Genomic DNA, 24047 nt, shown 5'->3' on the forward strand with positions numbered 1-24047 from the left:
CAAAACCATTGTGAACCGTATGCTTAAAGTTTATAACTAATTCAAAGAAGAAATTACTTTCAGGCAATCTCAAGTAATTTAAAGGCATCATTTGCATATAAATACATGGAATGATAGGCTAATTACGATTGTTTTTATTTATTCATTGAACCTGTTTCCCAAAAGCATTCTCTTAAACCACATTGTCATATTATGTTATCTAGTTTCCTTGAAAGTAAAACCAGGAGGGGCTTTTTAACTTTTATTTTAAGTTGAGAGGTACATATGCAGGCTTGTTACATAGGTAAACTTGTGTCATGGGAGTTTGTTGTATAGACTATTTTGCCATCCAGGTATTAAACCTGGTAGATTTGTCACTAATTCTGCTTCCACCCAATGAATGAGGTTTGCCAGCAGTGTGTTCATCAGTCATGAAGCAACATCATCAGATCACAAAGTCAAAAGCTCAATTAAAAGTCTCAACATTTAAAAATTCCAGATTTTATAGAGTTGTTTTTTTTTTTTTAAAAAAAGGAGTGTTTGCTGAGAATGATGGTTTCCAGCTTCATCCATGTCCCTACAAAGGACATGAACTCATCCTTTTTTATGGCTGCATAGTATTCCATGGTGTATATGTGTCACATTTTCTTAATCCAGTCTATCATTGTTGGACATTTGGGTTGGTTCCAAGTCTTTGCTATTGTGAATAGTGCCGCAATAAACATAACGTGTGCATGTGTCTTTATAGCAGCATGATTTATGGACAAAAAACCAAACACTGCACGTTCTCACTCATAGGTGGGAATTGAACAATGAGAACACATGGACACAGAAAGGGGAACATCACACACCGGGGACTGTTGTGGGGTGGGGGGGAGGGGGGAGGGATAGCATTAGGAGATATACCTAATGCTAAATGATGAGTTAATGGGTGCAGCACACCAACATGGCACATGTATACGTAAGCAACAAACCTGCACGTTGTGCACATGTACCCTAAAATTTAAAGTATAATAATAATAAAATAAAAAAGAGTGAGCACTGAAGGAATATTATTTTAGCCAGGCACTGCAGTCCCTTCATAAGCCACAGTACTTTGAGAGGAGCCATCTCCATGTTATAGACTTGGGCAAAGCAAGCCTTTGAAGGGACCCCATGCCCTTAGGTGGTAGAGGACCAAGCATGTAAAAAGTTGGCACTTTTTGATGAGTTTCTCCAAGTGTCTCATTTTCTGATCACTGATGTTTCCGTTGCTTATTTCACATTGCAAACTCTGGCATCTTTTTATCCTAATAAGAAATATTAAAATACTCAGTTATGAATACTCAGTGTTATGAATACTCAGTGGATCTGTTCATCCTCCAATTATGATCCTGCCTCTACTTCAGCCAGGAGTCTTCCTTATTGTTTGAAGAAAGAACTTGAAGAATATCTTTAGTGTTTTCCCTAGTAATCAATGTATTGCTCTTAGTTTTTGTTAACTTTATGGCTAAAACTACATATAGCACGACCCTTTGGTACACAGATTCCGTGAATGAGCTTGCTACTAAGAACCGTTATTCATATCAATTTTTCTTTCCTTACAAACCCAATACAGATGGAAAATTGCAAGACATAGTGAAAACAATTACTGACTGGTACATTGGGATAGAATTAGAGAAACGGGAATTGGTTAGGCTTGCATAGGGCTGATCAGCATGTGCTATACGATTAGAAAGGCAATTCAGCTGTTTATGCTTGGCATAAACTCAATTTTGTGTTGTTACCTCCACCTTTAAACAGCCCAAAGATTTTCTGGTTCTGTTTCTCCAGAAACATTTCTTGTCTTCTGCAGGGATGTGGGTGGAGATTGGGTACCTTAAAGGTGAGAGTTTTGTTGACAATGTGGAGTAATAACTTCTCTTCATATAGATTTTCAAACCACTTTATTTTCACTTACCTCATTGACTTTATCCTGTTCGATCTTTTATGATATCTGATGTTTCTAATTCTTTGGGCCTTTCCAAGATGCTACGGAGAAAAAAAAAAAAAAAGCTGCTTGCATTTTACAGTATCTCTCTCTACGAGCCCTTAGATTTGAATTTCTTCATTCTGATAAATCGGATGCTATTGTGCCACCCATTTCCATGTACTAATATTTCAAAGTTGTGGACATTATCTAGAGTATGTGTTTAGAGTATATGTCTTTTTCTTCTTGTTTGTGTGTGATTTTCCATAGAAAAGAGAATTGAAACCTGAAGCTGAGCTTTGTTTTTTGATAATACCTGAAGCTAATGAAAATAGGAATGAGGAGAATGTCATTCCAGGAAGGGAGAGCAATATGGTTTTAATAGTTACTAAAAGTATATGTGTGATAGACAGAATAACATCTCACCCAAAAGATGCCAATATTCCTAATCCCCAGAACCTGTGAATATGTTACTTTATATGGCAAAAGGGACTTTACAGATATGATCAAGTTGAGGATCTTCAGATAGTAAAATTATCCTGCATTAGCCAGGTAGGCACGATGTAATCACAAGAGCCATTATAATGGGAAAAGAGAGGCAGGAGGGGAATTAGAGAAGGAAAGGACCAGAGGCAGAGGGCAGAGAAGAGCAAGACTGAAAAAGCCACACTGCTGACTTTAAAGATGAAAGAATGGCCCACAAGTCAAGGAACACAGGGGGCTTCTAGAAGCTGGAAAAGTCAAGGAACTGGATTCTCCTCTACAGCTTCCAGAAGAAATGCAGCCCTGACAAACCATTAGTACCTTCTGATCTCCAGAATTGTACTTGAATAAGTATTTGTTGTTTTGAGCTCTTAAGTTTGTGGTAATTCTTCACGGAAATAATAGGAAATTAAGGTGCTATATAGAGAGAATATGGGGGAAAGGGTAAATAAATAATGCAGTGACAGACAGTGAAGGGTCTGGTATGCCAAGTTAAGGAATGTAAATTTTATCCTGAATTGCAGTAATGACCACTTAAAAATTTTAAGCAGAAGGATTTTACAGTTAGTTGATTTTTTTTGTTCATTTTTACTTTATGACAACCACTCTAACAATAATTTGGATGGCAGATAAATTGGAAGGGCCAAAACCAGAAGTTGGTAAATCAATTGGGAGACTATCTGTAATCTAGTCAAGAAATGCTGTGTTCACAGGAAGATATAGAAGACCTGGACAGAATGATAACAAGTAATGATATTGAATCAGTAATAAAAAGTCTGCCAACAAAATCTAGGATTCCACGGCTTTACTGATGAATTCTACCAAACTTTTAAAGAAGAACTAACATCAATTCTTCTCAACCTATTCCAAGCAATTAAAGAGAATGGAATTTTTCACAACTCATTTTACAAGGCCAGCATTACTCTGATACCAAAACCAGAGAATGACACAACAGCAATAATGACAACAATTACAGGCCAATATGTCTGATGAAAATAGTTGCAAAACTCTTCAATAAAATACTAGCAAACTGAATCCAACAACACACCAAAAAGATTACACAGCATGATAAAGTGGGATTTATCCCAGGAATGCAAAAATGGTTCAACATATTCAAATCAATAAATGTGATATACCACATCTCACAGAATGAGAAAAACATAAGATTACTCAATAGACACAGTAATCGCATTTTCTAAAACTTAACATATCTTCATGATAAAAACTCCCAACAATTAAATATAGAAGGAACATACCTCAACACAATAAAGGTCATATATGACAAACCCACAGCAAACATCCTGCTAAATGGGGAAAAGATAAAAGCCTTTCCTCTAAAAATTGGAACAAGACAAATATGCTCACTTTCACTACTCTTATTCAACACATACTATAAGTTCTAGCCAGCACAATTAGGCAAGAGAAAGCAATGAACGGTATCCAAACTGGAAAAGAGGAAGTCAAACCATCCCTCTTCACAGGTGACACAATTATATATATATATACACCTAAAGACCAGTAAACTCTTAGAACTGATGAAGGAATTTAGTAAAACTTCAGGATACAAAATTAACATACAAAAACCAATAGTGTTCCTGTACACCAATAATTAACTAGCTGAAAAAGAAATTTAAAAAGCAATCTCATTTACAATAGCTACAAAAAATACCTAACCAAGGAGGTAAAAAATCTCTACAAAGAAAACTATAAAACACTGATTTAAAAATTGAAGAGAACACAAAAAAAATGAAAAGACATCTCATGTTCATGGAGTGAATTAATTTTTTTTTTTTTTTTTTTTTTGAAATGGAATCTTGCTCCGTCACCAGGCTGGAGTGCAGTGGCGTGATCTCCACTCACTGCAAACTCCGCCTCCCGGGTTCGAGTGATTCCCGTGCCTCAGCCTCCCGAGTAGCTGGGACTATAGGCGCCTGCCACCACGCCCAGCTAATTTTTTGTATTTTAGTAGAGAGGGGGTTTCACCGTGTTGGCCAGGATGGTCTCAATCTCCTGAACTCGTGATCTGCCCGCCTTGGCATCCCAAAGTGCCTGGATTACAGGCGTGAGCCACCGCACCTGGCCGTGAACTAATATTTTTTAAATGACCATACTACCCAAAGCAATTTACAGATTAAATGCAATCGCTGTGAAAATACCGGTGACATCCTTCACAGAAATAGAAAGAAAAATCCTAAAATTTGCATGTGACCACAAAAGACCTTGAATAGTCAAAGAAATTCTGAGCAAAAAATACGAAGGTGGAGGCATCACAGTATCTGATTTTAAAATTATTATATATGATAATAATATACAACTTTATTACATGAAGTTATCATAGCTTAAAAAGACTCATAGGACAATGCAACAGAATAGAGAACCCAGAAATAAATTTATGTATTTAAATCTAACTCATTTTAGACAAAGGTGCCAAGTGCATACATTGGGGAAAAGACACCCTCTTCAATAAATGGTGCTGGGAAAACTGAATATCCATATGTAGAAGAATGTTTCCAGACCCTTATGTCTCACCATGATTAAAAATGAACTCAAAATGGATTAAAGATTTAAGCATAATACCCAAAATTATAAAATTAATGAAAGAAAACATAGAGTAAATCCTTCTGTACATTGATCTAGGAAAAAATTTATGGCTAAGACTTGAAAAGAACAAACAATAAAAACAAAAAGACAAATGGAACTATATCAAATGTAAAAGCTTCTTTACAGCAAAGGAAACAACCAACAGAGTGAAGAGACAACTGGTAAATGGAAGGAAATATTTGCAAACTATTCATATGACAAGGGACTAATATCCAGAATATACATGGAACTTGAACAACTTAACAGAAAAAAAACCTGCACAATTTTTATTACAAAATGGGCAAAGTATCTGAATAGACATTTCTCAAGACATATAAATGGCCAAGTAGTGTACAAAAAAATGCTCAACATCACTAATCATTAGGGAAATGCAAATCAAAATGACAATGAGATATAATTTCACCCCAGCTAAAATTATTATTATCCAAAAGACAAAAAAAAAAAAAAATGCTGGAGAAGCTAGAGAGAAAAGGGAACTCTTATACATTGTTCATGGGAATGTAAATTAGTACATCCATTATGGAAAACAGTATGAAGGTTTCTCAGAAAACTAAAAATAGAACTACCATATGACCCAGCTATTCCATTAGGTATTTATCCAAAGGAAAGGAGATCAGTATATCAAAGAGGCACCTACATCCTCATGTTTATTGCAGCACTGTTTCCAGTAGCCAAGATATGGAATCAACCTAAGTGTCTATCTAAACAGATGGCAATGTGGTATATATACACAATGAAATACTATCCAACCATTAAAAAGAATGAAATCTTGTCATTTGTGGCAACATGAATGAGCCAGGAGGGCATTATCTTAAATGAAATACCAGGCACAGAAAAATAAATACCACATGTTCTCACTCATATGTGAGAGCTAATAACAAAACAAAATAAAACAAAAACTTGAGGTCTAAGAAGTAGAGAAGACAATTGTGTTTATTAGCGGTGGGGAAGAGGGAGGGGAGGGGAGGATAGGGAGAGATGGGTTGATAGATACAAAGTTACAGATAGATGGAAGGAATAAGTTTTAGTGTTCTGTAGGACAGTATAGTAAACATTCTTAACAATTTAGTGTATATTTTCAAAAAGCTAGAAGAGATTTTTGAATGTTTCCAACACAAAAAATAATGTCCAAGGTAATGGATGTGCTTATTACCCTGATTTGATCATTGCTCATTGTATACACTTATCAAAATATCGCTCTGTATCCCATAAATATGTACAATTATTTTATGTCAAATAAAAATAAAAGGAAAAAAATAAATGCTATGTTCAAATGGAGAAAAGGTTATAAAGGTACACTAAGGAAGTGAAATAACTGAGTAGATATGGAATCCTGAAAAAAGGCAGGATTCTAAATGACTAAAATTCTGCCACTGAAAGGATACTTTTTATTTTTCTTGAAAGTAAAGAACAGAATAGAAGGATTGGATTTGTTAGAAGTAGGAGTTCAATTTTATATATTCTGTTTTTGAGGTGCCTATAAGGGCTTCCAGTTAGAAAGATATTCAATAGAGTTGGATATGTGGGAAATGAATTAGGCTTTACAAAAACCAAAGATATAAAATGGCAAAGAAGAAAGAGAAAGAATAATTTATAGAAATGTCCCACATATCTTTTAACCTCATTTATACCCATGAATTTAACCAATATTAATAAACGTAAGATTCCAGATATAAAGCTCTAGTCCTTATAATTTACCTGAGATGTTATCCCTACTCAGCTGTTTTCTGGAAAAGACTGCTCTGACATTTAGAGGTATATGAAATCTTATCTTTCACCTGTCCTGGTTAACAGCACACCACCACTTCAGTGTCAGAAAAGTCAATGTCATCTTCAACTCCTGCTCTCATTCTATTATCAAATCCATCATGAATTCCTGTCAGTTTTACTTCTCAAATATCTCTGAAATGTAACCCATCTATTCTATCTCCACTGCCATTTGTTTAGTTCAGATCCATATAACATCCTCTTACTCCTTAATAAACATTTTTTCTTTCCAATCGATTCACTGCACTTGTAAGTAAGGTACTTGATGATATCATGGCCCCAACATGGTGTTTAGCATCATATCTCCACAGAACATTTCTGAGGCAGGAAAGGGCCACCTGGTCTTCTCCCCTCTAATCAGAGAGCAAATGCCTTCATAGAAGCCCTACAGCTCTGAGCACCTTCTTGGCCAGAAACAAGTCACCTACTTACTCCTTCACCAACCACTGAGATAGGGAAGTGTTTAGACTAATCATAATTAATGTTGTTAACTTAGCATGCTGCCTACTAAACAAAATCAGCCTTCTTTAAATGAAAGGAGGAAGGGGACAGTGGATAAGAAAATAGTTATTAGGCAACCAAAATCTGCTTTATCTAGAAATCATGAAATAACAAGATGGTAGCATTAGTCCAGACTTTAGAGAGAGAGAGGGAGGGAAACAGGGAGAGAGAAATGCTTAAATACAATAGTTAAATAGTGACATGCATCTCTTCATTTTTAGGAATGTTTTTTCAATACTCACTCTGAAAGACATTTTTATATTGCTGAAAAAATATGTTTATTGAGTTCCTAACAATTATATTTGCATAAAAACAGAGGAATGAATCAAGATAGTAATAATTTTTTTATGTTTAAACATGAGAAAGGACACACACACACACACACACACACACATGGTTTGAATCTAAGCTCACCTAAATATAGACACCACCATTCTTCTCATGGCATACATCCAAAGGACAGGCATAGTGCATACAAATAATTACTTGATCTCCATATGACTAGTCGTGCATTTTGTATTTGTTTTAGAAACATAACCTAGCACATCCCGATTTGTGTTTATGTACGCTGCTACCATCTGCCCATTTAATGGCAATACAGCAATTATAAAACAATGGCCAATGGTATCCAAATAAAGGATAGATGGAGCACAGTGAAAATGGGAGAAAATTTCATGGCTTTTAAAAACACAGGTTTCAAATGTATCACCACTGTGGCACATTCTGAATGTTATCAGCTTCTCTATATATAATGGTTTCTTTACTTGGCTCTAAGCTGGAACTCAATTTATCTTTCTCAGCAATATGCTATCTTGTTAATTAGTTTATGTTTATGTAAAACATTGAATATGTTAACATTTTTGTATGTCGACTGTAAACAATAAACAACTATTATGCCAAAAGGTTAAGTTTTTTATTGCAAGTTAACAGTACAATCCACCAAATGTCTATTGCCCATGATCATTTTTCTTCATAAACATTTCTCTCAGGTTTGTCTATTCTAGAATTTATGCCGATAATGAGCTTTTGAATACTGATTTTATATGACACAGGGTCATATTTAAAAGCTTTTTATCAAAATAACGGGAGATGTAATTTTACATACATCTCATCAATACAGCTGTCTTTAATCTCTGGGGATAAATAGTGACAAATGAGGCTTAGTTTTTGACTTGTTTAGCTGCTGCTGAAACAGACTGGGTGTTTTAATGGAGCTTTTAAGTGGGTAATAGGTATGCGGTGAGCATTCTGAGGTGTGATAATGAGATCTATGTGTGGATGCGGCACTATATTTTTCACTGTGTTTCTGCACAAGAAAGTATTTGCAATTTATAAAAGAATCAGAAGTCTATTTACATGGCTACTGGGATGTGTGCTAAATTTCCTTATGCATTTAAATATCCCTATTTTCACACCCACTACAACCATTATTTAGTTTGCAGATTCATTAAACTGTATAATGTGTACATATTAACTGTCAAAGAAATCATGTCAAATTAGGTGTGTATTTTTATTGCTTAAAAAAAAGTACACAATAATGCAACATACTTAAAAATGTTTGAATCACAAAATTGTTATGGTGACAAAAAAAAGGTTTGGATAAACATCTTTCATTCAAGCCTTCAAATTCATATATTTAATATTAATGTCTCCAATTACAGGAAACACTAGCTGTGATTTCAGCATTGGTGTGATGAAACCAAAACTGTATTCTCTAATTGCTGAAAAGTGACAGACCACATAAATGGCAACAACCCGAATACAGGAGTCCTGAAATTCTAGCCAATAAGCAGAAATTCTTACTCTTGCAAATCTTGGTGTAGTTAGTGGAAAAGAAAAAAGAGGAAGCAGAGATAAAAGTAAAAGGTTAAATGCCATAACAATAAAGCATCTAGTTTCTTAATGAAATCAACAACTGATTTCCTGCACATAAGCTAATTTGAAATCATATATAAGAAAGAGGAACTTTATAATGCCTTATATTATATTTCCTGGTACATGTACCCTGTAGATTACAGGGATGTGGATTTAGGGAAACAGCATGGACTTTGGTGAAGACAACTCTGGACCTACCATACACCTGTCACTTCCTGGTCATACAATTGTGGCCAGACTATGTATCATCTTTATTCTCAGTTGTCTCATTATTAAAATGTGTTGGGGGGTGCACTTCTGATTCAAATAATGAGGTGACTTCAGAGTCCTATGGAGTCAAGATATTCTGAAGGGCCCTCTAAAGAGTAAGCGACTGGATCTTGTTTGTATTTATACACTTTCTAAGGCATTGCTGGACTTATAACAATAAAATAAAAAATTAGTAACCACCCCTAAGTTTTTTTTAATAGTGCTAAAATCAAAAAGTTTAGTTGGCCCTGTACAAATTCCAGTAAAAGGGCTGCTATCAGAAGACAACACCTTAGATCAGCTATGAAGTGGGAAGGCTGAAACTAAGAATCTTGTATTAGGTTAAGAATTTTCTTTTTTTTTTTTTTTCCTAGACAATGGCTACACCTTTATTGAGCATGTATGATATACTAAACATTTTGATATTAATAATTCCTGAGTAAGGAGTAAATAAGCTGTGAGGAAATAAGCCATTATTACTATTATTATTCTCTCTTTTTTTTATTATTGTACTTTAAGTTTTAGAGTACATGTGCACAATGTGCAGGCCAGTTACATATGCATAAATGTGCCATGCTGGTGCGCTGCACCCACCAACTCATCATTTAGCATTAGGTATATCTCCCAATGCCATCCCTCCCCCTTCCCCCCACCCCACAACAGTCCCCAGAGTGTGATGTTCCCCTTCCTGTGTCCATGTGTTCTCATTGTTCAATTCCCATCTACGAGTGACAACATGCGGTGTTTGGTTTTTTGTCCTTGCGGTAGTTTACTGAGAATGATGATTTCCAGTTTCATCCATGTCCCTACAAAGGACATGAACTCATCATTTTTTATGGCTGCATAGTATTCCGTGGTGTATATGTGCCACATTTTCTTAATCCAGTCTATCATTGTTGGACATTTGGGTTGGTTCCAAGTCTTTGCTATTGTGAATAGTGCCGCAATAAACATACGAAACACCAAAAGCAATGGCAGCAAAAGCCAAAATTGACAAATGGGATCTAATTAAACTAAAGAGCTTCTGCACAGCAAAAGAAACTACCATCAGAGTGAACAGGCAACCTACAAAATGGGAGAATATTTTTGCAACCTACTCATCTGACAAAGGGCTAATATCCAGAATCTACAATGAACTCAAACAAATTTACAAGGAAAAAAAACAACCCCATCAAAAAGTGGGCAAAGGATATGAACAGACACTTCTCAAAAGAAGACATTTATGCAGCCAAAAGACACATGAAGAAATGCTCATCATCACTGGCCACCAGAGAAATGCAAATCAAAACCACAATGAGATACCATCTCACACCAGTTAGAATGGCAATCATTAAAAAGTCAGGAAACAACAGGTGCTGGAGAGGAAGTGGAGAAATAGGAACACTTTTACACTGTTGGTGGGACTGTAAACTAGTTCAACCATTGTGGAAGTCAGTGTGGTGATTCCTCAGGGATCTAGAACTAGAAATACCATTTGACCCAGCCATCCCATTACTGGGTATATACCCAAAGGACTGCAAATCATGCTGCTATAAAGAATTTTCAAAGAAGGCTAAAATGGCCACACATTGGGTAGTGGCATAAGGTTTTTGGCAAGAGCAAGTGTAGATCCTTTCTAAAGGAATGCACATCAGATATAGGTCCTCCTGATTTCCATAAACCAAGATAAAACAAATATGAGCTCACACACAAAGATATCAAAATAGAAAGCTGCATCTGCAAATATAAGAGCAGTAGGAAAAGAAAGCCTCATGGGGGTGGATTAGTAAAGAAAACAATTTCAAACTCATTTTGAGGCCAGCTTTATGTTTATAATAAAACCAGAAAAAGACATTACAAGAAAAGAAAACCATAAACTGATATCCCTGAACAGTGACTAAAAAATCCTTAACAAAACATTAGCAAATTAAATTCAACAATATATTTTATATATAAATATATATTTATATATATTTATTCTATATATATTTAATTGATAGCAAATTAAATTCAACAATATATTTATGTATATAGGATAATACATCATGTGCAAATGGGTGGACATATTAACAGATTGAGTGAGAAAATTCTTATGATTATCTCCACAGACATAGACAAAGCATTTGCCAAAATTCAGCATTTATTTATGATTCAAACACAACAAATTAGAAATAGGAAGATGTTTTCTTGACAGGATAAAGGACATCTCTTTTTTAATAAGACATCTATAACTAACATCATACTTAATGGTAAGAGGCTGAACATTTTCCCCTAGGATTGAGAAGGAGGCAAAGATGTACTCTTATCACCCCTAATCAATACAGTACTGCTAATATTGGCCAGTGAAATAAAACAAGAAATTAAAACAAAAGCCTTACAGATTAGATAGGAAAACTGTCTGTATTCACAGAGGACATGCTTACCTATGTAGAGAATTTCAGACAATCTACAAAAATAGCTCCAAAAACATGAGTGAGTTTAGCAAGTTTGTACAATACAACATTGATAAATTAAAATGTCACATTTTCGTTATATATGTATCATTGGATAAAGTCAGTCATATTTCCAAATACTGGCAATGAAAGCTCAGAATTTGAGACTAAAAAAAATCACTTCAAACAGTATTGAAGGAAAGAAATGAAATAAAAATCTAAGAAGACAGGTCCAGAATTTATATATTGAAAAATATAAAATCCTGTTGGAATAAATAATACAGATATAAATGGTGGACATACCATATTTATGAATTGGAAGACTCAATATAGTTAGCATGTCACTTCATCTCAATTTTATCTCTTGATTCTATACAGTCCCAAACAAAATTTCAAAAAATCCCCCCCAAATTTCAACATCCAAAAAATTGTATAAGTCTCTTTGTAGGTCTCTAAGAACTTGCTTTATGAATCTGGGTGCCCCTGTATTGGGTGCATATATATTTATGATGGTTAGCTTTTCTTGTTGCATTGATCCCTTTACCATTATGTAATGCCTTTCTTTGTCTTTTTTATCTTTGTTGGTTTAAAGTCTGTTTTATCAGAGACTCGGATTGCAACCCCTGCTTTTTTTGTTTGTTTGTTTTTCATTTGCTTGGTAAATATTCCTCCATCCCTTTATTTTGAGCCATGTGTGCCTTTGCACGTGAGATGGCTTTCTGGAATACAGCACACTGATGGGTCTTGACTCTTTATCCAAATTGCCGGTCTGTGTCTTTTAATTGGGGCATTTAGATCATTTACATTTAAGGTTAATATTGTTATGTGTGAATTATATCCTGTCATTTTGATGCTAAATGGTTATTTTGCCCGTTAGTTGATGCAGTTTCTTCATAGTGTTGATGGTGTTTACAATTCGGTATGTTTTTGTAGTTGCTGGTACCAGTTGTTCCTTTCCATGTTTAATGCTTCCTTTGGGAGCTCTCGTAAGGCAGGCCTGGTGGTGACAAAAATCTCTCAGCATTTGCTTGCCTGTAAAGGATTTTATTTCTCCTTCCCTTTTGAAGCTTAGTATGGCTGGATATTAAATTCTGGGTTGAAAATTATTTAAGACTGTTGAATATTGGCCCCCTCTCTCTTCAGTGAATCCAGGAGCTGGGTTTTGAGAAGATTACCAAAATAGATAGACCACTAGCCAGACTAACAAGGAAGAAAAGAGAGAAGAATCAAATAGACACAATAAAAAAATGATAAAGGGGATATCACCACTATCCCAAAGAAATAGAAACTACCATCAGAGAATACTACATACACCTCTATGCAAATAAACTGGAAAATCTAGAAGAAATGGATAAATTCCTGGACACATACACCCTCTGAAGACTAAACCAGGAAGAAGTCAAATCCCTTAATAGACCAATAACAAGTTCTAAAATTGAGGCAATAATTAATAGCCTACCAACCAAAAATGCCCAGGACTAGGCGGATTCACATCCGAATTCTACCAGAGGTACAAAGAGGAGCTGGTACCATTCCTTCTGAAACTATTCCAAACGATAGAAAAAGAGGGACTCCTCCCTAACTCATTAGCATCATCCTGATACCAAAACCTGGCAGAGACACAACAAAAAAAGAAAATTTCAGGCCAATATCCCTGATGAACATCAATGTGAAAATCTTCCATAAAATTCTGGCAAACCAAATCCAACAGAACATCAAAAAGTTTATCCACCATGATTAAGTTGGATTCATCCCTGTGATGCAAGGCTAGTTCAATATACACAAATCAATAAACATAATCTATCACATAAACAGAACCAATGACAAAAACCACATTTTATCTCAATAGATGCAGAAAAGGCCTTTGATAAAATTCAGCAGCCTTTCATGCTAAAAACTCTCAGTAAACTAGGTATTGATGGAATGTATCTCAAAATAGTAAGACCTATTTATGACAAACCCACAGCCAATATCACACTGAATGGGCAAAAGCTGGAACATTTCCTTTGAAAACTGGCACAAGACAAGGATGCCTTCTCTCACCACTCCTACCCAATATAGTATTGGAAGTTCTGGCCAGGGCAATCAGGCAAGAGAAAGAAATGAAGGTATTCAAATAGGAGGAGAGGAAGTCAAATTGTCTCTGTTTGCAGATGACATGATTGTATATTTAGAAAACTCCTTCGTTTCATCCCAAAATTTCCTTAAGCTGATAAGCAACTTCAGCAAAGTCTCAGGATACAAAATCAATGTGCAAAAATCACAAGCATTCCTATTAACCAATAATAGACAAACAGAGGGACAAATCATGAGTGAACTCCCATTCACAATTGCTACAAAGAGAATAAAATACCTAGGAATACAACTTACAAGGGATGTGAAGGACCTCTTCAAAGAGAACTACAAACCACTTCTCAAGGAAATAAGAGAGGACACAAACAAATGGAAAAACATTCCATGCTCATGGATAGGAAGAATCAATATCGTGAAAATGCCCATACTGGCCAAAGTAATGTATAGATTCAATGCTATCCCCATCAAGCTACCATTGACGTTCTTCACAGAATTAGAAAAAAACTACTTTAAATTTCTGATGGAACCAAAAAAGAGCCTGTATAGCCAAGACAATCCTAACCAAAAAGAACAAAGCTGGAGGCATCACGCTACCTGACTTCAAACTATACCACAAGCCTACAGTAACCAAAACAGCATGGTACTGATAACAAAACAGATATATAGACCAATGGAATTGAGCAAAGGCTTCAGAAATAATGCCACACATTTACAACCATCTGATCTTTGACAAACCTGACAAAAATAAGCATTGGGGAAAGGATTTCCTATTTAATAAATGGTGTTGGGAAAACTGGCTAGCCATATACAGAAAACTGAAACTGGACCCCTTCCTTACACCTTTACAAAAATTAAGTCAAGATGGATTAAAGACTTAAATGTAAGACCTAAAATCATAAAAACCCTAGAAGAAAACCTAGGCAATACCATTCAGGACATAGGCATGGGCAAGGACTTCATGTCTAAAACACCAAAAGCAATGGCAGCAAAAGTCAAAATTGACAAATGGGATCTAATTAAACTAAAGAGATTCTGCACAGCAAAAGAAACTACCATCAGAGTGAACAGGCAACCTACAGAATGGGAGAAAAAATTTGCAATCTATCCATCTGACAAAGGGCTAATATCCAGAATCTATAAGGAACTTAAGTAAATTTACAAGAAAACAAACAAACAACCCCATCAAAAAGTAGGCAAAGGATATGAACAGACACTTCTCAAAAGAAGACATTTATGTGGCCAACAAACATATGAAAAAAAAAGCTAATCATCACTGGTCATTAGAGAAATGCACATGAAAACCACAATGAGATAACATCTCATGCCAGTTAGAATGGCAATCATTAAAAAGTCAGGAAACGACAGATGCTGGAGAAGTTGTGGAGAAATAGGAATGCTTTTACACTGTTGATGGGAGTGTAAATTAGTTCAACCATGGTGGAAGACAGTGTGGCGATTCCTCAAGGATCTAGAGCCAAAAATACCTTTTGAACCAGCAATCCCATTACTGGATACATACCCAAAGGATTATAAATCATTCTACTATAAAGACATATGCACATGTATGTTTACTACAGCACTATTCACAATAGCAAAGTCTTGGAACCAACCCAAATGCCCATCAATGATAGACTGGATAAAGAAAAAGTGGCACATATATACCATGGAATACTATGCAGCCATAAAAAAGGATGAGTTCATGCCCTTTGCAGGGCCATGGATGAGGCTGGAAACTATCATTCTCAGCTGACTAACACAGGAACAGAAAACCAAACACTGCATGTTCTCACTCATAAGTGGAGGTTGAACAATGAGACAACATGGACACAGGGAGGGGAACATCACACATTGAGGCCTATGAAGAGGTGGGGGGAGGGGGGAGGGATAGCATTAGGAGAAATACCTAATGTAGATGATGGGTTGATGGGTGCAGCAAACCACCATGGCACGTGTATACCTACGTAACAAACCTGCACATTCTGAACATGTATCCCAGAACTTAAAGTATTTTTTTAAAAATATATATAGACAAGCTAATTCTAAAATTTACATGGAAAAGCAAAAGTACTACAATGGCCTAGTAAATTTTGAAAAGAGGAATACAGTTGGTGGACCCATGCTACTCAATTTTAAAAGTTAGTAAAAAGCTGCAAAATCAGGACAGTTTGTTGTGATTAAAGGACAGAGAGTAGGTCAATGGAACATAATAGAGATGCCAGCAATAGATGACACATAAATGACAAGCTTATTTTGATAAAAATGCAAAGAAAATGCAATGGAGGAAAAAGGTAAAATCTGTAGTGTAATTTCTTAAATTATAGCAGAGAACAAATATAAAAACATAAAATAGAGGTTGGAGAATAGAATAGAGTTCTAACATATGTCCAATCACAATTGCAGAAGAGATGAGAGGAAATGGTGAGAATAAATATATGAAAAGTTAATAGTATTTTATACTTAGAAAAAATATGAATGTACAAGTATAGACAAATCTATTACAAATATCAAGCAGACTAAGTCAAAAGACACCTACTTGTTAGTGAAACTATAGGATATTAAATTTAAAAGTGGATATCTTAAAAGCAGCTGGTACTGGTACCAAAACAGATAAATAGACCAATGGAACAGAACAAAGGCCTCAGAAATAACACCACACATCTACAACCATCTGATCTTTGACAAACCTGACAAAAACAAGCAATGGGGAAAGGATTCCCTATTTAATAAATGGTGTTGGGAAAACTGGCTAGCCATACGCAGGAAGCTGAAACTGTGCCCCTTCCTTAAATCTTTACAAAAATTAACTCAAGATGGATTAAAGACTTAAATGTAAGACCTAAAACCATTAAAAATCCCTAGAAGAAAACCTAGGCAATACCATTCAGGACATAGGCATGGGGAAGGACTTCATGACTAAAACACCAAAAGCAATGGCAACAAAAGCCAAAATTGACAAATGGGACCTAATTAAACTAAAGAGCTTCTGCACAGCAAAAGAAACTACCGTCAGAGTGAATAGGCGACCTACAGAATGGGAGAAAATTTTTGCAATCTACTCATCTGACAAAGGGCTAATATCCGGAATCTACAAAGAACTTAACCAAATTTACAAGAAAAAAAAACAACCCCATCAAAAAGTGGGTGAAGGATATGAACAGACATTTCTCAAAAGAAGACATTTATGTGGCCAACAAACATGAAAAAAAGCTCATCATCACTGGCCATCAGAGAAATGCAAATCAAAACCACAGTGAGATACCATCTCACACCAGTTAGAATGGCGATCATTAAAAAGTCAGGAAACAACAGATGCTGGAGAGGATGTGGAAAAATAGGAATGCTTTTACACTGTTGGTGGGAGTGTAAATTAGTTCAACCATTGTGGAATACAGTGTGGCAATTCCTCAAGGATCTAGAACCAGAAATACCATTTGACCCAGCAATCCCATTACTGGGTATATACACAAAGGATTATAAATCATTCTACTATAAAGACACATACACACGTATGTTTATTGTGGCACTGTTCACAATAGCAAAGACTTGGAACCAACCCAAGTGCCCATCAATGATAGACTGGATAAAGAAAATGTGGGACATATATACCATGGAATACTACACAACCATAAAAAAGGATGCATTCATATCCTTTGCAGGGACATGGATGAAACTGGAAACCATCATTCTCAGCAAAGTAACACAGGAACAGAAAACCAGACACCACATGTTCTCACTCATAAGTGGGAGTTGAACAATGAGAACACACGGACACGGTTGGGAGGGGGAGGTGGCATCACACACTGGGGCCTATCGGGGGGTTGGGGGCTGGGGGAGGGATAGTATTAGGAGAAATACGTAATGTAGATGATGGGTTGATGGGTGCAGCAAACCACCATGACACGTGTATACCTATGTAACAAACCTGCATGTTCTGCACATGTATCCCAGAACTTAAAGTATAATAAAAAAAAGAAGAGGAACAGGAAGAAGATGAACAAGAAGAAGAGGAAGAGGAAGAGGAAGAAGAAGAAGAAGAAGAAGAAGAAGAAGAAGAAGAAGAAGAAGAAGAAGAAGAAGAAGAAGAAGAAGAAAGCAGCAGCTGGAGATAAAAGGTCACACAAAGAACAATTTGTGTAACATAAAACCTCTTGACTGTGACAATGGAAGCAAAAAAAAAAAAACAGTAGAACAATTTATTCGAAGTGGAGTGTTAAGAAAAAAATGGCTGTCTTGGGAGGCCAAGGTGGGCAGATCACGAGGTCAGGAGATCAAGACCATCCTGGCAAACATGGTGAATCCCCGTCTCTACTAAAAATACAAAAATTAGTTGGCCGTGGTGGTGCGTGCTTGTAATCCCAGCTACTTGGGAGGCTGAGGCAGGAGAATCACTTGAATCTGGTATGTGGAAGTTGCAGTGAGCCGAGATCGCAGCACTGCATGCCAGCCTGGCAACAGAGTGAGACTCCATCAAGAAAGAAAGAAAGAGAGACTCGCAACTATCTGGTTGACATAACTGGCTGCCACTCATTTTGTTCCATGATGCAGCAACAAATAATTCTTCCAGAACTGCAGATTATAGCAGCAAAGCTTTATTTTTCTTGCCTGTATTACACAGGGGCTTAGTAAGCTATCAGTGCACTAGCTCTAGATCATGTTTTGTCTTTATGGCATCTAGACTATAGGAGTAATCCCAATTTGGAACATGTGTTTCTTATGACAAAAGGAAAGGAACAAGGGCAGAATAATGTAATGACCCTTAAACTTCTGTGAGACCTGGCACACATCACTTTTGCTCACATTTCTATGGGCCAACATAAGTTTTGAAGACAAGATGGATACCTATGTGGTAGGGAAGTATACTCCTCCCACAGAGAAAGAAAGCAAATTATATGGCAATGAGCAGGGATATAAAATATTCTTATAGGGAGGGGAGCAAATAATTAGAAAAAATAATATAGTGTGTTAAAATTCAGTATTGTGTACCTAGACAGTTCTTATCTTTCAAGAACACAGCAAAATAAATCATTTTCAGATAAATAAAAGTGAAGGATCTTACCACTCACAAATCTTCACAAAAGGAAATTCTGAGGATTGTACTTGTGAAGGGAAGGAAAATAATTATAGAAAGAAGGTCTAAAATGCAAAAATGAATGGTGAACAAATAAATTTAGATATGTGACAAAATCTAACATTACAAAAAACAATAAGAAGTCTAAATTGTAGTATGAAAACAAAACAATAGAATTTGTGTGTGTGAGCGTGTGTGTGTGTGTGTGTGTGTGTGTGTGTATACAAATCCAGAAAAGATCATTCTTTGCTAACTTCTGTGAATGCCCATCTCTTCTGTCTTCTCTCAGTACACACCTTAAATCCCTGGCTTCACTAGCTAACTCCTAGTCTACTAATTATTTTAGGATTTTTTCTAATTTCTAATCTAATTTTTAAAAACCATCTAAGATTAACCCCATTAGAAGTCTAGACTGGATTGTTTCACTGTTTGTCTAGCACTCTGCCATAGTATCCTATTATAAAAAGTTATCAAACTGGGCTATTATTGTCTGTTCATTATTCTGTCTCTCACACTAAAGTGTGGATCAAGATCTTTGGCATTTTTATGATGTATTTCATGCATTTAGCACAATGATTGTAGACCCCCAAATAAATATTTATTGAATGACAGAAGGAACTGAATGTAGGATAAAAAGATATAGTTCTTTTCCTTTTGGAATTGAATATTTTTAACATTTATTAATATATCTCTAAAGGGGAGCAAATGCCATTTATTGTTTTATACACTTCCAGTGAATTCAGTTATGTTCACTAATTTATAGGTTGTCATAACTTCTCCTGAGAAGCAGAGAAAAGAGGGAAATTACTATCAGTTTATAGATAAGACCACTGAAGCTCAAAGCAGATAATATCTCTTTCGTAAGGTAGTGCTACCATTCAGATCCAAATGTCTTTTTAAAAAATCAACATTCAGTACATAAAAATGATTCTTTCAAAGTCTCAAAACTATAGTTCCTTATGTGGCATGAATAGAAAAAAATAGCTCTATAATTATTATAAAGAATAGTAAAACTTAATGTGAAATGCAAATGACATCATTAGCTAAAATCCATAAAGCTGATATTACTTAAAAAACAAGTGTTTTCATTTTTCAAAAAAACACTCACAAACTGAAAACATCATTTTCCAGAATTTGTTTTTTCTTCTTTCTCTGTCCAAATGTATTGAAGTGTTGAGAAACTGGTGGGTAATTGTTTTATCATTCATTCTAAACTCTACCCAGTGCAGACTGCCTACATTCAAGCCAATTATCCTCATAAAATTAATTTCAGGCCGGGCGCAGTGGCCCACACCTATAATCCCAGCACTTTGAGAGGCCGAAGCAGGCGGATCACGAGGTCAGGAGTTGAAGACCAGCCTGGCCAATATGGTGAAACCCTGTCTCTACTAAAAAATGCAAAAATTAACTGGGCGTGGTGGCACCCACCTGTAATCCCAGCTACTCAGGAGGCTGAGGCAGGAGAATCACTGGAACCTGGGAGGTGGAGGTTTCAGTGAGCCGAGATTGCACCACTGCACTCCAGCCTGGGCAACAGAGCAAGACTCCATCTTAAAAAAAAAAATAATAATTTCAGATTGATGTTGGTTTACTGTTTCAAGAACATTTAATTGAATATTTTAAATAAGACAAAGTATTTTTATAAATAGGTAATAACACTGATATTAGTAAACCGTAAAAAATCAGCCTGCATAGATGCCTCCAGAGTCTAACATCAGAGTAATAGTCCCATTTTATGAATTTACCATTTTATTTTCTATTTGTAGCACAAGAAACATTATACCAACAATGAAAGAAATAAATAAAAAAGAAAAATATCTCACAATCCCAACTCACTAACGAATCCTTTGTTTTCATTTTTTATGTTCTTTGGGTCATAAGGAAACATGTTTTATGTGTTTGAAAGTATACTGTTCATTGTAATGTTTTTTCACTTGACATTACGTTATAAACATTTTTTACATTGTTATTTTTCACAATAAGTTTTTTAAATTAATGGTTTATAGTCTGCAAATTTATATTTGGTGGTTTACTGAACCATTTCTTAGTTTTCAAACATGAAGCTGCTTTCCATTTTTTACTACTATAAATGATTTAGTAATGAGCATTTTTACATGTGTTTTTCCTTTTTCTCTAAAAATAATATGAAGTCTCAATAATAGCAACAACAGATCAAAAAAGGAACAATTTCAAGTTTTTGCTATTTTGTTTTTAAAAGATGACGACAACTTATACTCTCTGTAGCTTACATGAATGCACCCATTTCAACACAAGCTCACTTGTACATATATGCTAATTTAATAATTGTAAAAAAAACACCATTTGATTTTACATCTTTAATAAATAATCACATTGGTCGGGCGTGGTGGTTCACGCCTGTAATCCCAGCACTTTGGGAGGCCGAGGCAGGTGGATCACCTGAGGTCGGAAGTTTGAGACCAGCCTGACCAACATGGAGAAACCCTGTCCCTACTAAAACTACAAAATTAGCTGGGCGTGGTGGCACATGCCTGTAATTCCAGCTACTCGGGGGGCTGAGGCAGGAGAATCGCTTGAACCCGGGAGGCAGCGGTTGCCCTGTGCCGAGATCGCACCATTACACTCCAGCCTGGGCAACAAGAGTGAAACTCCATCTAAAATAAATAAATAAATAATCACATTAAATTTTGTGCCCTAAGTGGCTGTTTGTACATGAACTCGTTGTTGCCCTGATAGAAGGACTCTTAAGACAATGATGAGGTCACAAAAGAAGCTGGTAATCCTCTGTGGGAGAAATGATCCTACCCTCCTTTAGCCACTTTGCAATTGCTGTTTCATTCTTCAACTGTGTCTGAAAGGGAGTCATGTTATGCTTTATTCCTACCACAAAATCACTCATTCAATATTTTCTGATGTTGGAACATGATGTGTGTCATTTTGCATCTCACCTTATGGAGAAAGTATGGATACCAATTCAGATAGGGAAGGGGTAGCTGCAGTCTCCATAATTGTATAATTACATCATTATTTCTATTTGACAAATAATCTAAGAAATCATATAAGTAAAATATGAAAATTTTGCACTTAGGAGTACCGCTGAATTTATTCATAATCGTGTCCATCTTTAAGGCCAGGATTAACACTTTGATTCTCAGGGGACTTTTTAAACGTATTTTGTAAAAATTGCTACTATGTGTTTAGTATCTGCTACATGCCAGACATTTCTTCACATGGTATAGCTAATTATCCCAGAAATCCTATAAAGTAAATATTCATCATCTCCATTTTACAAGTAAGGAAATTGAGACTCAGAGGTTAAGTATCTTGCCCAGGTCCATTCAGTACACTCCTAGGCTGAATTTCATGTTTAATGTTTTCTCTCTTTAACATCTGTGATCTGTCACTTATTTAATTATTTAATTCAAAGGTTAAGTATATTTTCTTCTCTAAATTCGCAAATTTCTATTGTAAATTTACGTTGACAGGAATATAATTTAACCCAGAACATTAATAAACTATAATCTAAGTAATTAAAATGCTCAACCAATAATTGTTTCTGATCTCAAACTAAGAAAGCTTTCTCTTTACATAAATTTTCACCTGGATGGAAGAAATCCCAGGGTAAATGAAATTCACTTTCTGGGCCCAATGCTATGTTATACCAACTATGCTTTTCTGAACAATAGGCTCACTTGCCATTCTTTGAACATAATTTTTACCTTCATCCTTCTGCACCTCGGCTCATTTTCAACTGCAAATCTCCTTCTCCAGTTATTAAGGGGCCAATCCAAAGGGCACCTTCCTTATGACAGCTTTCTTAGTCACTTCAAAGTAACTCCTCTCTCTCTGGATCAGCCATATGACTTTGTTCTATATTCTTCTACATCATTATTTGTATTCTATGCAGTAAATGGAAAGAACGTGGGCTTTAAAGTTGTCTAGGTGACTCAATATTCTGCTCTAATCTAAATTGTCACTTTCTTAAAGATCAATGTGTCAGCTATTTCTGTGTAACAAATCACCCCAAAACTTAGTGGCTTAAAACAATAAGCATTTCTTATTGCTCTTAAATCTATGAACAAGCTAGGTGGTTGACTGGCAATAAGATGATCTAACCTAGGATGGTCTCAGCTAGGACAGCTGGGCTCATTTCCACGTAATTTATCCGTTTCCAACAAGATGGCCTTAGTTTTTTCCACATGGAAGTGACAGAGTTTCAAGAGGAAACAAGTGGAAGACCTCTTAGGGCCTAAGCAAAGAGACTGAGAGACAGAGAGAGAGACAGAGACTGACTCACTTCTTCCTTCACATTCTCTAATCACGAGTGCAGCTCAAATTCAAGTGGCAGGAGAATAGACTCCACCTCTTTATGGGAGAAGCTTCCAAAATCAGCATAATGGAGTATCTACATTTCAGAGTTATAAAATCAATAGGAAATTTTATTACAAAGTCCTTAGCAAGTGTTTTTAATATAATCTATACTCAATATATGCTAAATTATATATCCCTTATGTATCTTTGCCCCTCATATGTTACGTGTATAGTAGGTCTATTAGCATTACCAAAATAATAGATTGTAGAAATACATATTTTGAAATACTCTTGGAAAACAGATTTTGAAAAACATTTTAATACAAATATGCAATCAAATAGGCACATTACTTCCTGAAAATTATAATTAATTCAAGTTCTAGAAAATATATAGAAAATAAATACTGATGCTAAAAGCCAAGACAAATTTAACCATTTTTCTTCGAAGTCCTCAGTTTCTCAATTAATATTTTTGTGTCATATGAAAAGTGGGAATTTTAAAAGGAGGTATCTGATCATACTCAATATATAATTTGTGCAGGGCCATTATTTTTGGCAATAGATTTTATTTTATGGGAGTAAAATCAAGTATATAAATTCTGCATCACATGCTGGGAAAAAATCAGTATAGCTACACACTTCTCATGCTTCAAGGATTTTTAGTAGAAATCTATAGGAACATAGTAGAAATCTATAGGAACATAACACCTTTGAACTTCACAGCCTCAATGTATCTTAGACAGACATGATGAGAATGCATTCCCATGAGTTTTACTTGCTGAAGTAAAACTCGTGTAGTGTT

General features: G+C 35.6%; 1 long non-coding RNA gene across 1 annotated transcript in view; it reads right to left on the bottom strand.

The window, feature by feature from the left end:
- LOC109028290 (uncharacterized) overlaps positions 1-22789 on the bottom strand; it is a 40712-nt gene extending 17923 nt beyond the window's left edge. Inside the window, exons 1-2 of the long non-coding RNA XR_008668332.2 lie at positions 22654-22789; positions 1919-1989 (exon numbers count right to left, since the gene is read on the bottom strand). This is a non-coding gene — a long non-coding RNA (uncharacterized lncRNA). The remainder of the gene's footprint in view (positions 1-1918; positions 1990-22653) is intronic.
- Positions 22790-24047: the final 1258 nt, after the last annotated feature.

Source organism: Gorilla gorilla, chromosome 13 (genome assembly GCF_029281585.2).
Source record: "Gorilla gorilla gorilla isolate KB3781 chromosome 13, NHGRI_mGorGor1-v2.1_pri, whole genome shotgun sequence".
NCBI lineage: Eukaryota > Metazoa > Chordata > Mammalia > Primates > Hominidae > Gorilla > Gorilla gorilla.